We start from the raw sequence: 15867 nt of genomic DNA, 5'->3' as shown, positions 1-15867 counted from the left end.
TTTGGATTGTGTGTCTCCCTCTTTCTCTGCCCCTACCCCATTCACGCTCTGTGTGTCTGTCTCTCTCTCTCAAAAATGAATAAACATTAAAAAAAAAAGGTAGAAAAAAAGAACCTAGATTTAGAACTCATGATACTTAATATTTTACATATATTGCTATTTCTAATCCACATGCTTTAATTCATTTGATTCACATAGAAAGAACAGATATTATTATCTTCATTTTGTAGTTTAGGAAACAGGTTAAGAGGGTAAATAACTTGTCCAAGGTGATGAAGCAGCTGAGCGAGAACCAGTCTATGTCTTGCTGCATTCGGTTTCGAACTCTCTGCCTTGCTGCCATTGCCTCTTAATGGTGGTAAATCTTACTGCATTTACTGATGCTGGATTGGGATATTGGATCCTTAAAAGGGCTTGGGTTTTGTTTTTTTCTTTTAGATATTACTTGATCATGGCAATTTGAGCCTACTTTACTATAAATTCATTTTCTATGACAAAGAGTTTTTCTAAATCCTAAAACATTAAGAATGGAATGTATAAAGAATGTTAATTTTCTCACATATTTTTAAAAGAGTATGAAATCAGTTCAATCTTAGTAACTGTGCACATTTTTAGCTGCAGTAAACAAGAATTCTTCTATTGTATATGCATTTTTTAGACTTTTAAGACAATTGATTGAAAATGCATTGAGGGGTGCCAGCGTGGTTCAGTTGGTAAAGCATATGACTCGATCTATGCTCAGGCCATGATCTCACTACAGTTCATGAGATGGAGCCCCAAGTCGGGCTCTGTACTGACAGCCCGGAGCCCGCTTTGGGATTCTCTGTCTTCCCCTCTCTCTCTGCCCCTCCCCCACTCACATGCACACTCTGTCTCTCTCTCTCAAAATAAATAAAATTTAAAAGAAAAAAAGAAAATGCATAGAGATCAGAAGAGCCAATACCTCTTTTCCTTGAATTTTCTTTGATGACTGACAGTTGACAATAAAATGTTAGATCACTGGTTCTTGTGTCTGGGCTTTGAATTTTTCATGAAGTCTGTTCTTTGGCCCATAAAGGAGCTTGTGGGTTGGTTTATTTTCTATATCCTTGGGATACATAGGAGCCTATTTAAAAAATATGTTTTATGTAAGCAAATGAAAATAGAAGTGAATAATGCATTTATGTAAGAAATACCTACATAGTTTGGCTGTATATATATATTGTAGCAAATATATATATATATTTGGAATACCAGATATCCAAGTATGAAAACCAATGTTTGACCAAAGCTCAGACTAAAGTTAATATCCCCACCATAGATTAAATTTCTGGAATATGTAAATAATTCTGAAATATTATCCCTCAAATTATTATTAGAAATTTTAGTGGTCTAGTTGTTGTTTTTTCTCCCTTAAGTGTAGTTATTTACTTTGAGAGCGCAAGTGAGCTGGGGAGGGCAGAGAGAGAGAATCCCAATCAGGCTTCACACTGCCAGCCCTCAGCCTGACTTGAATTCATGAACTGTGGTGAGATCATGACATGAGCCCAGATCAAGAGTCTGATGATTAACCAACTAAGCCACCCAGGGACTTCTGTTATACTCTTCTTAAAATCAATAGCTAACTTACCCTATCAATAATATTACTCAGGTTTTCTACTTGGCTATTAGAAAATTGTTAGTTTCTTTTGTACATAAAATGGTTTTCATAATCATTAATTACACATTTTTCTCTTACATTAATGTACATTTGTACTTCATCTCATTGATAAAATTTCAATATATAACACACACAAGAAGATTCTTGTTTTAAGTTCTACCTGTAATACCTTCTAAACCTGGAAAATGAAAATTCAGATACAATAGTAAATCCAGATGACATGGCCTTTTGCATATATATGACCTTGTTGCACTGATTAGATATAATAGTAACTAAGGATCATGTAATTTCCAGTCATGTCATATCCAGGGATCCAGAAATGGCTTGAAGCAGGCCAAGGCAGAATGGAGGAAACATGCTTTAGCTGGATACCTAGGCCAAAGACTAATTTTGGCATATCTTAAAAAAAAAATCTACTCCTACCACCCTCCCCAAAACCTGAAGCCTCATATAGGTAATCTCATATCAGTTAATTTGGCATATTTAAGATTTACAGACCGAGTAGGTTTTTTGGATATTACTGGGATGTAGGCAGTTTTACCCAGTTCACTATAGATTCATGCAACAAGATGTTTTCAACTTTTGTTCTGATGACATGACACCTAGATTATTTTCTAGCTTTCAAATTCTAAGAGTGTTTTATTTGCTGAGATTTGTTTCTGTTGAGTTTCCAGCTTCTCCAGTCTATATTGGAGAGCCTAAGTCAGAAGGATAAATTGAAAGGGAATGAGACTAATTTTAGCTTAGTGAGATACCTGAGATAGTAAATGAAATTTTTTTTTTTTTTAATTTTTTTTTTTTCAACGTTTATTTTATTTTTGGGACAGAGAGAGACAGAGCATGAACGGGGGAGGGGCAGAGAGAGAGGGAGACACAGAATCGGAAACAGGCTCCAGGCTCTGAGTCATCAGCCCAGAGCCTGACACGGGGCTCGAACTCCCGGACCGCGAGATCGTGACCTGGCTGAAGTCGGACACTTAACCGACTGCGCCACCCAGGCGCCCCAGTAAATGAAATTTTAAAAAGAATAATTTTGGGGGCGCTTGGATGGCTCAGTCGGTTGAGCGTCTGACTTTGGCTCAGGTCATGATACCACGACCTGTGAGTTCGAGCCCCACATGGGGCTCTGTGCTGACAGCTCAGAGCCCGGATCCTGTTTCGGATTCTGTGTCCCTCTCTCACTCTGCCGCTTTCTCGCTCATGCTCTGTCTCTCTCAAGAATAAATAAAACATTAAAAAAAAAAAGAATTTTTAAAATGTAGTCTCAAAAAAACTTGTGACAAGTTAACACAGTTTTGTTTTATTCCCCTAATAGTTTGTCTCGCTTATGGCATAAAGTATGTTTGAGGAGTAATGTGGTTATCCTTCATGGTGTCAAACATACAAGCTCAAGGATATTTTTTAAATTTCTTCATTTCATAGATTAATATACAATAATACCTCTTTTATCTGGCATTGGATAGAGGCAGGAAATTTAGCATCAACAGATATTTGATTATTAGAAACTAATTTTATTAAAAATATTTTCAAAGGAACTCTTATATGGCATGCCTTCTTGTCATACTGACTAGACAGTTACTGATTTATCCTTTTCTTAGTTACTTTCGATCATCATGAACATCTAATGTCACCATAATCACTATGAACCTTAGGTATTATACTCCATTTTGTATTTCCTTGTTGTGTTCAGGAGACTTTGGAAATACGGGAGGCTTTTATACAGACTGTACCCAAGTGTTGCTTAATGATAGGATAAAGGAGAAATACCCTAAGGAACAGACTTCATATTTGGTCTACCACAGCTTCTTTTCTGCTTTTACTTGTTTGAGATAATTTTTCATTGTTATTTTCTGAAGAAAAATAAAGGAAATTTCCCCCTTGGAATCCATGCTTCTTGGGTTTATATCCTTTCCCAATTTCTATGAAAGTGCCTGTCATCTACCATACCCATTCTATTAAAAGGCATATATTTCATCGCTTCTCGGCCTTTTGGCTAAGATCAAGTGTAGTATCTGCTCTTATCAGTTTAAAAGGCATATATTTCAGGTAAATCAAAAGAGGAGAAAGGAAACTTCAGTTGAGGGCTACTCATCTCAATCCTTAAACAACTTTGTGATGGTAAATTAATTGATCCTATTTGGAGATGAAGAAACTGAATATTAGGGGGTAAAATAATTTGTTCAAGTTAGTATATAAGTTGTATATGACTGGGAGGCAGAATTTGAACCCATATCTTGCTGGCTCTAAAGCTTTTGTTCTTCTACCTTACTACAGTACCTTTTTAAGTAACCAGTTTTCACGTGTCACAAGTTTGGTTATTCTTGTTTAGCACTCCTGCTTTAATTTCCAGGTTCAGGTGATCTCTCTTTGCCAGAATCCTGGGTCCTCATTAAATAAGGTGGTTTTGTTTGTTTGTTTGTTTGATTCATTGATTGATTGATTGATTGATTTGGGTGTGGGTCCTCTTTATTGCTATTCTGGCAGCCAACCATCTCATTAGTATTCTACTCTATTTTCTGGATGTTGGTGCTTAGCCCCTTTTCGTTTTCATTGAACAGCAAACCCTAGTGATAACATAGCAATTTCCATTACTTCCAGCATTCTTTTCTTTTCTTTCCATCTTCTGGCTTTGACATGGAGGCTTTCACCTTAAGTAAGCTATTGCCTAAACTACACCATTTTTCTTTTCCAAGTCCCATAAGTGATCTTTAATCAAATTTAACAGTACTTTTCATCAGAAACCCTGGAGACTGGAAAGCAGTGGGATAATACATGTTTTTTTAAATTCTTACTGAAGTACAGTTGACAGTAAAATATAGTATTAGTTTCTGGTGTACAACATAGAATGTACAATTCTGTACATTACTCTGTGCTCCTCACAATAAGTGTCACCATCTGTCACCATAGAATGTTATTACACAACATTATTGACTATATTCCCTATGCTGTACTTTTCATCTCCGTAACTTATTTATTTTTTTAATTTTGTTAACATTTTAATTTATTTTTGAGAGAGAGAGACAGAGCATGAGCGGGAGAGGGGCAGAGAGAGAGGGAGACACAGAATCAGAAGTAGGCTCCCGGCTCTGAGGTGTCAGCACAGAGCCCTATGTGGGGCTCAAACTCACAAACCACGAGATCGTGACCTGAGCCGAAGTTGGACGTTTAACTGACTGAGCCACCCAGGCGCCCCCGTGACTTATTTATTTTATGACTGGAAGTTTATACCTTTTAGTCCCCTTCAACTATTTTGCTCATTCCCCTACCCCCCCTCTACTCGAGCACCCACCAGTTCTCTGTATTTATGAATCTGTTTCTGTTTTTTGTTTGCTTGTATGTTTGTTTAATTTTTTAGATTCCACATGTAAGTGAAATCCTATGGTATTTGTCTTTGACTTATTTCATTTAGCATAATATTCTCTATGTCTGTCTGTACCTGTTGTCCCAAATGTCAAGATCTCATTCTCTTTTTATGGCTAATATTCCACGTCTTCTTTATCCATCCATCTTCTACTGATGGACACTTAGGTTGCTTCCATATTTTGTGAATTTAAATAATGCCGCAATAAACATAGGGGTGCTTATATATTTTCAAGTTAGTGTTTTTATTTTCTTTGAATAAATACCCAGTAGTGGAATTACGGGACCATCCTCCATACTGTTTTCCACAGTGGATGCACCAATTTACATTCCAGCTAAACTACACCGGTACTTTATCAGCTTGTCTGGGACCCTGAAATGAACAGGGAACCCCATTTTCCAGCTCTGCATGATTTGATTCTTTTTACTTCTTTTTAAAATATATATATAATACAAAATTTGGACTAATTTTCTTTGAGCCCCTGAGAAAAATACTGTTTAATAAAAAGAAAACCCTATAGCACCTTATAACTCCAAGTCCCATATTATCAGTTGAACTGATCTAGCCTGGTGGCTGCCATTTCCTTAACAAACATTAAAATAATTTCTGTGGAACTGAAGTAGTTATATTTACTTTTGCATGTCAGAAATGCAACTTTTAGACCTTAACAGTTTCTCTGTATCGTCTCTTAAAATACCACTTAAACGCATGTTGAAGTTTCTTTTCCTCAACATTTTATTGTGAAAAGTTTCAAACATGCAAAGATGTTGAAGTTTGTAGTAAACACCCTCATAGCCTACCTACTAGTTGGTGAGCTTCTTAAATAATCTTCTTTACATTAGCTGATATTAAGTGGTTTGGCTATTTGCAGTTTCCTCCTGTGACCAAATGTGCTAAGAACTATGGGTCTGGCACTCAGACTGTCTTGAATTTGGGCTCTAGCTCTGTCATTTACTAGCAGAATCAGTTAAGGTCTTTGTCCCTTCTCTTTACCTGTTTATTGGGGATAATTCAGAGTTAACATGAAAATGAAGCAAATGGATCAAAAATGTCTGCAGCATAGTAATTATTCAGTAATTGTTAACTATCATACTAGTTTGGTTTTTTTTTTACTAACCTGATTCAATGTTAGTTTACTTTGTTGTTAGTTTACTTTGATGTTATTTTACTTCAGAATTACTTGGTCATACACACATTTGCTGGAATTGAAGATAGTCTTAAGTAGTGAAAGAATTAGATAATAAAAAGGGTAGACTAAAAATTGCTGGAAAAAAATTTTTTTAATGTTTATTTATTTTGAGAGAGAGTGTGTGGGTAAATGTGAACAGGGGAGGGGAGGAGCAGAGAGGGAAAGAGAGAGAATCCCAAGCAGGCTCCACGCTCAGCACGGAGCCCTATGCAGGGCTCAATCCCAGGACCATGAGATCCCAACCTAAGCTGGCATCAAGAGTTGGATGCTTAAGTGACTGAGCCACCTAGACACCCCCTGAAAACTATTTTTAAATTATTTGTTAAAGTCACATATCCATAATCCTCTGATGGCCCCCAGTTTTTTAAAGGTTCTGTTCCAGCAGTATTTTGGACTTTAAGGGAAAAATAACAAAGTTAACTTACCCTTTTTCTTAGAAGAGGAAAAGCTAAAATGGAATCATTTGCATTTTCTGTTTATTAATATCTAGATTTGAGAGATTAATTGCAGGACTACTGAGACAAGCTGGCACTACAGTGAATGGTGAATGTTAATGCTCTCTTTAAAGGATAGCCATTAGTTTTATTTATGTTCTCTATTGTTTTTGTTCTGTATTTTTTGATTTCTGTCCTTATATTTATTATTTTCATTCTTCTTTTGGGTTTGCCCATTTCTGAATTCTTGAGTTGAATGTATAGTTCATTTGTTTTTAACCTTTTCATTTCCTGAAAACTGTGTTTATTTTATTTTATTTTTTAATTTTTTTTAACGTTTATTTATTACTGAGAGAGAGAGAGAGAGAGACAGAGCATGAGCAGGGGAGGGGCAGAGAGGGGGGTAGACACAGAATCTGAAGCAGGCTCCAGGCTCCGAGCTGTCAGCTGTCAGCACAGAGCCTGATGCGGGGGCTCAAACTCAAACTGTGAGATCATGACCTGAGCCGAAGTTGGTCACTCAACCAACTGAGCCACCCAGGTGCCCCCTGAAAAATGTGTTTAAATAAAAGCATAGATCTTCTAAGGACTCCTTTTCTTCGTTCAGGTCTTTTAATTAACAACTTAATGGTATACTCTGCACCAAATTTATACTGGGAGGTTTATCAGGAAGTTACATTGCTTGAATTCATGTTTCATTAATATGTTACTGATAAATTTATTACCTGAGTCAGATCATTATAATGCCTGCTTTGAAAATTTTGAGGCTGAAATGATGGGGATTATGTCTTCCTATGATATAGAAGATTAACACATTATTCATTCACATCCTTACTACTTTTAAGGAAAATCTTCACCCCATTCAAAGGAATGACCTCAGGAATAATGAGGTGACATTTAAATATACAAATTATGGGAATGTTTGTAATATTAATGGAGGATTGCCTGAAGGATAATAGTTTATTAATTTCTCAGTATTACTAATTTTCAGCTCATTTTTTCTGCCTCAGAACTGTTAGAGAATAAACATCCCCATCTGTGGTAAAATGTATGTATTTGGGTGGAGAGTGTCAAGTTATCAGATTCTCCAAATATATTCCATTCTTCTTTTGGAATCTTGCTTGATTTTTGCAGTGGCATCCTGTTTTCCTGCAACTGTTTTATTTCCCCTTTAGATCTGTTTTTTACTCCCAAAGCTATCTTTCAGAATGAAGATCTAATTATATCACCTTCTTTCCTGGAAACACTTCAGTGCTTTCTCATTTATATTAGAATAAACTCCAAATATGATCAAAGCTCTGCATGATCTAGAAGCAACCAGCCTAATTTTGAACCAACTTTCCTTTTTTCTTTATTATCCAGTGACATTGGCATTGTCTCAGTTTCTGTCTCAGTTCTACACAGAAATTTTGCTTATCTTATTATCTCTGTCTACCAGAGGTCCTTCCCCAACCCTTTATCTCTTAGGCTAACTCATCATCTCCATTCATTCATGACTTCCTCAGGGAAAGCCTTTCAGACTTCCCTGACAGATGACTTTCTCCTATTCTGTGCTCTCATAGCACTATTTACCTCCTCCATTTACTTGTATGGTTGTTATTTTATATATATTTGTGATTCTTTCATTGATGTCTATCTCCCCCATCACTCATCACTAGATTAAATACTTCTTGAGAGAAGAAACCATGTCTCTTTCTGGTTTATCATTGTATCCCCACTGAGAAGGTGGTGAATAAATACATGTTAAATGAACAAATGCCCCCCCCCCCTTTCTGTTGGGAGGACTAAAAATTCTTATATACATAAAGTTTTTGAGAATCCCTGCTCTAGATGTTGTGAATTGCATCCTTGTATTAAATCAGAATCTCAGAGGGGTTGGGTACCTGGCTGGCTCAGTCAGTAGAGCAAGCGACTCTTGGGTTGTGAGTTCAAGCTCCATGTTGGCTACAGAGATTACTTAAAAAATAAAATAAAATCTTTTAAAAAATAGGAACATCAGACAATTGCATACTTGAACAATATTACTTTGTTTCCTCATATAATTGCTTTTTTGCAATTGGATTTTGACTGCAAACCCTTGGTTCAAATTGGGGCATGCTGTAGGTGATAAACTATTGCACTGAAGATAGTGTCCATTGTGTGAAGTACTGACCATTGTACCAGCTAATAATGTCTTTATGAGCACTCAGGGGAGAAATTTTTCTGGTTTCACTCCTAGAAAAAAAGATGCCTCTCTTGAGCAACTGGTCTATATTTGTCTTAGAAGCACTGTTGTCTTGGGGCACCTGGGTGGCTTATTCGGTTAAGATCAGCTCACGTCATATCATCAAAGGTTCATGAGTTTGAGCCCTGGATTGGGCTCTTTGCTGTCAGCCGCAGAGCCCGCTTCAGATCCTCTGTCTCCCTCTCTCTCTGCCCCTCCCCTGCTCTCTCTGTCTCTCAAAAGTAAAATAAATAAAACACTTAAAATTTTTTTTAAAAAGATGCACCATTTTCTTGTACTTAATCCTTGTTTCCTGAAGGTCAGAGCCAAATTTGCAGCTCACATCTAAAAATGAGTCAGATTTCTGGCATACCCCTGTGTAAACTAATCTTAGTCTTAGCTTCATCTTAATCTTTGGAATTTTAACATATTTTATATTTTGATCAATAAAAGTTTCTTTAAATAGCTTTCAAGGAATAATACAGTTCACCTGAGGTTTTTTTTAAGCTATGAATCTGCTTGCTGGGTGAGAAATGAGTTCACCCTGTCTCCATGCTGAAAGTGAAAAAGAGGGGAAAAGTAAAAAAGTTTATTATATATTAGGAGGAATTCTAGGTTTTATGTTCTGACTGGGTCATTTAGGAACTAGAAATTCTTCCTTTTGATTTTGTTCTGCTGTCACAAAAGTATAGAGATTTCTTTATAAAGAGGTATGAGGTGGGATATGAGAGTATCTGTTAGGCTCAGAGATACAGAGTCAGCACTTTTGTATGCACCTGCTAGGAATTTGGTGGAGTTTTCTCTTAGCAGTACTGCTTTAGTCCTATCGGTATAGAACAGTTGCTACATATTCACTGCTGTATGGGTTATGATCTTTGGAGGAATTGTGATCAAAGGCTTTGGTATTTAGCCTGACTGAACATCAGAGTCCTTTTGTTTTCCTTCTGTTGCAAAATGAGTTTTTGTACCATCTGATGAAATAACAGCTGTGCAGAAGCATGTATGACTCTGGAGACCAAGCATTGGAATTAGAAGACTGTCAGACAAGTAAGAATAGCCATGACTATTATAAGAAGTGACTGGAAATTACTTTAGAGTGACCAGAGATTCTCTCACTTTGATTAGGAGATCAGATCTTAAAATTCAGACTTCTGAGTCTACTTTTGATAATCAAGTTGTCTTATCTTTTATTTGAATATAGATAGGTCAACTTTCCCTGTGATACTACTCCGTGGGCAGCAGGAAACATTAGCAGTAATTCATATTTTTTTCTTGGCTTACCAGCAAGAAATTTAGGACTATGCTGTTATCCACGACCACTTAGATCAATGACTTTAGTTTGTTGTAATTCTGGGGCTTTGCAGTATTATTTATCTTTATAGTCAATGTTAGTCACAAATTTTTGATAACATTTTCAAGTTACGTGACCTCTGTAGTTGAAAATAGAGCCCGAATGATTCTAGCATGATGGGAGTGTCTGGTTTTTTTTTTTTTCCTCCAGATAAATCATTGTTCCTTCAGACACTCCCACAGAAGCATAGTCTTTTGAAGGAGATGGAAGGAAATATCTGAAATCGTCTAATTATTATATTTTTTATATACAGTTATCTGTATATATAAGTTAGATTTTGATGAGGCAAATATGAATAAGGATGTTGTTGATTCAGAAAATAAAGATTAAAAGGGTCACATATGTAAAACCATAAGAGGAATTGCTCAAAAGTGAGTAAGAAAGGGATTCTTAGTTGTCTCTGGGATAGAGATAACTTACATAGAGTTAAGCAGAATTTGGAAGGATTGTCATAAGACTATGCAGGATCTTAGGCTAATTAGAATTTAAAATTTTGCCCATTAATTTGTGCAAAATCTCATTCTTGAAGGAATTTGTATTTGAGTTGAGGCTTTGACAAATTCTAAGGTTGGTCAAGTAATGAAACTTGCCATGGCTATAGACAGTCAAAAAGGGATAAGCTGAGTTTCTGCAAACCAAATACATTCCACAGGCTGTAAGAACCTGTTAGAGGATAAAAGTAAAAACACTTCAAATGTTGTAGATATCCATCAGATTTTACCACGGTAGTTTGTAAAGAGAAACTTTTTTTCTGAAACAATTAAGATGAGTCATCTAGGATATAAATGTTCAAGGTCCAGTTTGGGGATAACCATAAAATCGTAAAAACTCAGGTGAGGTAACTCTTCCGTGGCCCTGGTATGACCAGACAGTATTTTCCTTGAGAAGAAATATCTAGTTTGGGAAGTATAAGGTAGGGAGTTAGGTCAAGGCTTTGTCAAGAGGATCATATGTAAGCTATATAGTTGAGGGAAAAGATCAGAGTAGGCATGGGCAAGCCTATAGCCAAGCAGTTTATTCAGTTTATTATAATTCAGTTTATTACTTACATAGACAACAGATCACCATGGTGTCAGCTTCTCTTGTCCATTGTCTCACTGGGTAACACTGAAACCAGATAATCACAGGCAACATGAGTGGTAGGATACCCTGTGTCTGAGGAACAGTGGCCAGACAGAAGAGTTTAGGGCAGTGGGTGAGAGAGCTTTGTAGCAGCACCTGCCACGACTGCATATATTTCCATAGTCTAGAGTATCATGAGGCATTCTGCCAGAGCTTAGGTCAGCCTGTGGTTAAGCCTGCCTGTGTGGAGACATGTAAGGTTGCCAGGGTATGAGTACACAGCAGTTCTTCTACATTATCCTTGGTGAAGGAGAAATGACAAAGTGAATTAGAACAAAAGCACGAAAAGAAGTATTACAAGCAATAGTTTCAAGTAGGTTGGAAATTTATGTTCTGTTGGTCTTGGGATAAGCAGCCTACTTCTATAAAGTCATCTGCTTCTGGAATGTAAAGACATCCTGGACATCCTGACAGTCACTTGGTACCTTCTGAGAAATACCTTTTTTCTGGTGATAATATCAGCTTATCTCAGCAAGCTTGTATTTATGAGTAATATCTTTTAATATCATCCATCAGGAGTACGTGTATAGTCTTTTATTGAGGCTTTTGTGTTTCTTCCAGAAGACTCAGTTTCTGATCTGTAGCTTGTAACAGGAGCCTTTAGGCAAGCATAAAGAAAAAGCAGAAACTACCTGTGGAGGTAAGACTGGTTCAGATTAAGTTGTTTTAATAGCAACAGTATCAGAAAGGAGAAAAGTAGAATCCTTTATGAAGCAAATCGATTTATAAGGATTTAGTGAATAATTTACCTCAGAATAAGAACATATCATTGGCATTGACCAATTTCAGGGTTTTAAATTTATACCAGTGTATTATGATTTTCTCTAGTTGTCTGCAATCTAGGTAGTTAAATCTAGAGAGAAAATATTTTAAAACTTGTTTTTAAAATAATAGCTTTATTGAGATCAAATTCACCTTTTTTAAAGTATATGATTCACTGGTTTTTAGGATATTCAGAGTTGTGCAGTCATACGACTATCTAATTTTAGAACTTAAAAAAAAATTTCTGGAACATTTTCATCACTCCGGAAAGAAAAACCCCATGACCGCTGACAATCCTTCCTCCAAACTACCTGGCAATCCCTAATCTACTTTCTGTCTCTATGGATTTGCCTAAGAGATAAATTCGTTTAAAAATAATTTTGTTTAGGGGCACCTGGGTGGCGCAGTTGGTTAAGTGTCCGACTTCAGCCAGGTCACGATCTCGCGGTCCGTGAGTTCGAGCCCCGCGTCAGGCTCTGGGCTGATGGCTCAGAGCCTGGAGCCTGTTTCTGATTCTGTGTCTCCCTCTCTCTCTGCCCCTCGCCCGTTCATGCTCTGTATCTCTCTGTCCCAAAAATAAATAAACGTTTGAAAAAAATAAAAATAAAAATAAAATAATTTTGTTTGTTAACTGAACAATTATTTACATATCCATAAACATGAATATGTCTCTTCCTAAAAAGGACATAACCACTCTATTATTTTACATTAATAAAAAGTCATCCATTATAGAATTGACCTAGGTAGGAGTTTCTCTTTTTGACTTATTAATTTTTGAAAAGTATCTTGGGTTTAGTAAATAAAACAGCTTTCATAATGTCGTTGAGCTAATTCAAGATCTAGAGAATGCCAAGCACTCTTAACTATATCTACTATCTCTTCCATTTTTGATTCACAGAACTAGATTAGTATCTGATACATTAGTAAGTGCTCAATCCAGAAAGCTTTGTTTTGTTTTGGTGACAGAACTGGAATTAGAATCCGGCTGTCTTCCCATGAAGTTACCTCTTCCCATTACACCACACATGCTTTCCATTGTGTCCAAAGCTTTTTTTTTTTTGATTTTTTTTTTTCAACATTTTTTATTTATTTTTGGGACAGAGAGAGACAGAGCATGAACGGGGGAGGGGCAGAGAGAGAGGGAGACACAGAATCGGAAACAGGCTCCAGGCTCCGAGCCATCAGCCCGGAGCCCGACGCGGGGCTCGAACTCACGGACCGCGAGATCGTGACCTGGCTGAAGTCGGACGCTTAACCGACTGCGCCACCCAGGCGCCCCCAAAGCTTATTTTTGTAAAACATTTGTAAACAGTTCATAGATGTGGGGATCAGTGTTCTTTATGTCCTTTTTCTATCCTATTTTTTGGAAGCATATAGGAATTCACAAGTTTAAATTTGTTATTGTGTGAATGCTGGCTAAGGAGAAGAAAGAAAAGTAAAATACCTTTCAGTGTTTTTTGTCTAATGATAGATATAAATGCCCCATATTTCACAGTTAAAGAATTTATGTAAAGTAGATCATAAATTCATATGCAGCATTTTTAGCTTGAATACTGAGGTACTTAAATAGCTCTAGTCAAAATGTTAAGCATGAATTAGTGATTTTAAGATACAAAATAAAGATTTTAAGTGATTTAAGTGATTTTAAGATACAAAATAAAGCATGATTTATGCTTTAAGGAGCTCAATTTGGAGGAGAAGGATGGTAAAAGAAAGGATGAATGCCCATAGATTTTCTAGGTGCTGTTCAAATTTGATTATGGTATAAATATAGGCAGTATTCAATTTTTAAATGTACACCTTGATGACTTTTACACATTGATCACCACACAGATCAGTATACCGAATATTTCAACACCCCAGAAGGTTCTTTAGTACTCTCTTTTTTTTTTTTTTTTTTTTTGGTAGTTACAACCCTCCAAGAGGTACTCATAATTTTGGCTTCTGTCACCATAGGTTAGTTTTGCCTTTTCTTGAAATATGTATATAAATGGAATCAAACAGTACTGTCTTGTATCTGGCTTCTTTTACTCATAATTGTGTCTGTAAGATTCATCCATATTGTGTATAGCAGTGGTGAATTTGTTTTGCTTTATAGTATTACATTATATAAATAAAGGACGGTGTATTTATCCATTTACTGCTGGGGTTTGTTTTTTTTTTTACAATTTTTTGACAGTTTTTTACTATTGTGATTAAAGCTGCTAAGAACAGAACATTCTGTGCTTATCTTTTCATCAATATATGCACTCATTTTTCTTGGGCCTTAAGGTTTTATAGTGTTATAAAAGTTTAGAACTTTTTTTGTTAAAATAGAATGCCAAGCCTGCCTCACAAGAAAATTTCAAGTCTGCCTAAATGGATATATACCTTTTTGATTTTATAATGGAAACTGGGGAAAAATAACATTGAATTCATAGCCAATTTTGAGTGGTATCATGTGCCTGTTCTGTAATGCAAGGATTATGGATATTATACATTCATTCCTTCAGTGAACAGCAGGGAACCATGCTATGTGTTAGAGATACAGCTATGAAAGACATGGTCATAGTTTACTTTCCCCAACCAATATGTTCAGGTCATTTGAACATAATGTATAGAGCACAGAGATAAAGAAATGAGAATTATTAGGGGAGTACTTAGGGTGAAGCATCTCACCTAAACCTGGGTAGTCAGTGGAAGCATCTCAGAGAAAATGACATCTGAACTGGGTCCTATAGAATGAACTGGACTTAGCCAGGTGTAGGGGCGGGAGTTGGCGTTGAGCTTTTAAGGCAATGTTTAAAGCTTAGAGACACAAGAAATTGAAAGTAGTTGGGTAAGCAGGGACTCAATTATAAAGGGGTTTTTGGCAATATCAGGTTTTGACATCATTCTTAGGTCAGAAGGGAATCCTTGGTACTGTCTTTTTTTTATTATGGAAAACTTCAAACACATACAAAGAGAATAGTAAAACAAATCCTACACATCCCACAATTTGAGCAATTACCAACTCATGACGAATCTTGTTGATACCACTTTTCCCCTCCCCCAGTGAATAGTTCTGAAGCACATTTGAGACATCATATCATCATTGAAGATTTCGAGCAGGATAGTACATGATCAGTTTTGCATTTTAGAAATCACATATCCCTAGTAACTTTAAAGTATATTTACAATACGTACACCATAGTTAGTTGCTTCTCATTTGCTTCCGTTATACAGACATTTGTCTTTCTGCACCACCATGTACTATTTATAGCAGTTTGCATTTTTTCAAACTGTATGGAAGCATGATTAAATGCTAAACTTATTTTTTTAAGTTTATTTGAGAGAGAAAGAGAGAGCTTGCACATACTCATGGAGAAGGGGCAGAGAAAGAGGGAGAGAGGGAATTCCAAGCAGGCTCCACTCTTGTCAACAAGGAGCCAGACATGGGGCTCAGTCCCATGAACCATGAGATCACAACCTGAGCCGAAATCAAGAGTCAAGACGCTCAACTGACTGAGTCACCCAGGCACCCCTAAACTTATTTTGTATATTTATCTTCTTATGAGGATCATTGTTTAATTTGCCTTTAAAGATACTGAATATTTTTGGCTTGTATAACTATAAAAATGTCATAAACAATATAAAAGTTTGTTTTAGTTCAGTTTCCATGATAACAAAGATACTGGTATTTGGAAAGTAGAATTCAATTTATGGTTTTACTACAAATATTTTTTTACAGATTCAGATTTAATTTATGATTCTTCTGTGGCTCAGGTTTTGCTATTTAATCTACCTATTGAAATCTGTTTCTTTTTTTTAATTTTTTTTTTAATTTT

The 15867-nt window shown here is 36.2% G+C and overlaps 1 protein-coding gene and 1 pseudogene across 2 annotated transcripts in view; both read left to right on the top strand.

Annotated features, from left to right (window-relative positions):
- The window catches only part of ZC3H6 (zinc finger CCCH-type containing 6), a 72266-nt gene that overhangs the window by 9107 nt on the left and 47292 nt on the right, over positions 1 to 15867 (top strand). The gene's annotated exons all lie outside the window — the stretch shown is intronic.
- On the top strand, positions 3613 to 3715 carry LOC122467445 (annotated as a pseudogene).

The sequence above is a fragment of the Prionailurus bengalensis genome, chromosome A3, assembly GCF_016509475.1.
Source record: "Prionailurus bengalensis isolate Pbe53 chromosome A3, Fcat_Pben_1.1_paternal_pri, whole genome shotgun sequence".
NCBI lineage: Eukaryota > Metazoa > Chordata > Mammalia > Carnivora > Felidae > Prionailurus > Prionailurus bengalensis.
Note: the sequence above shows the minus strand (reverse complement) of the source record. Positions and strands in the feature narration are given on the sequence as shown.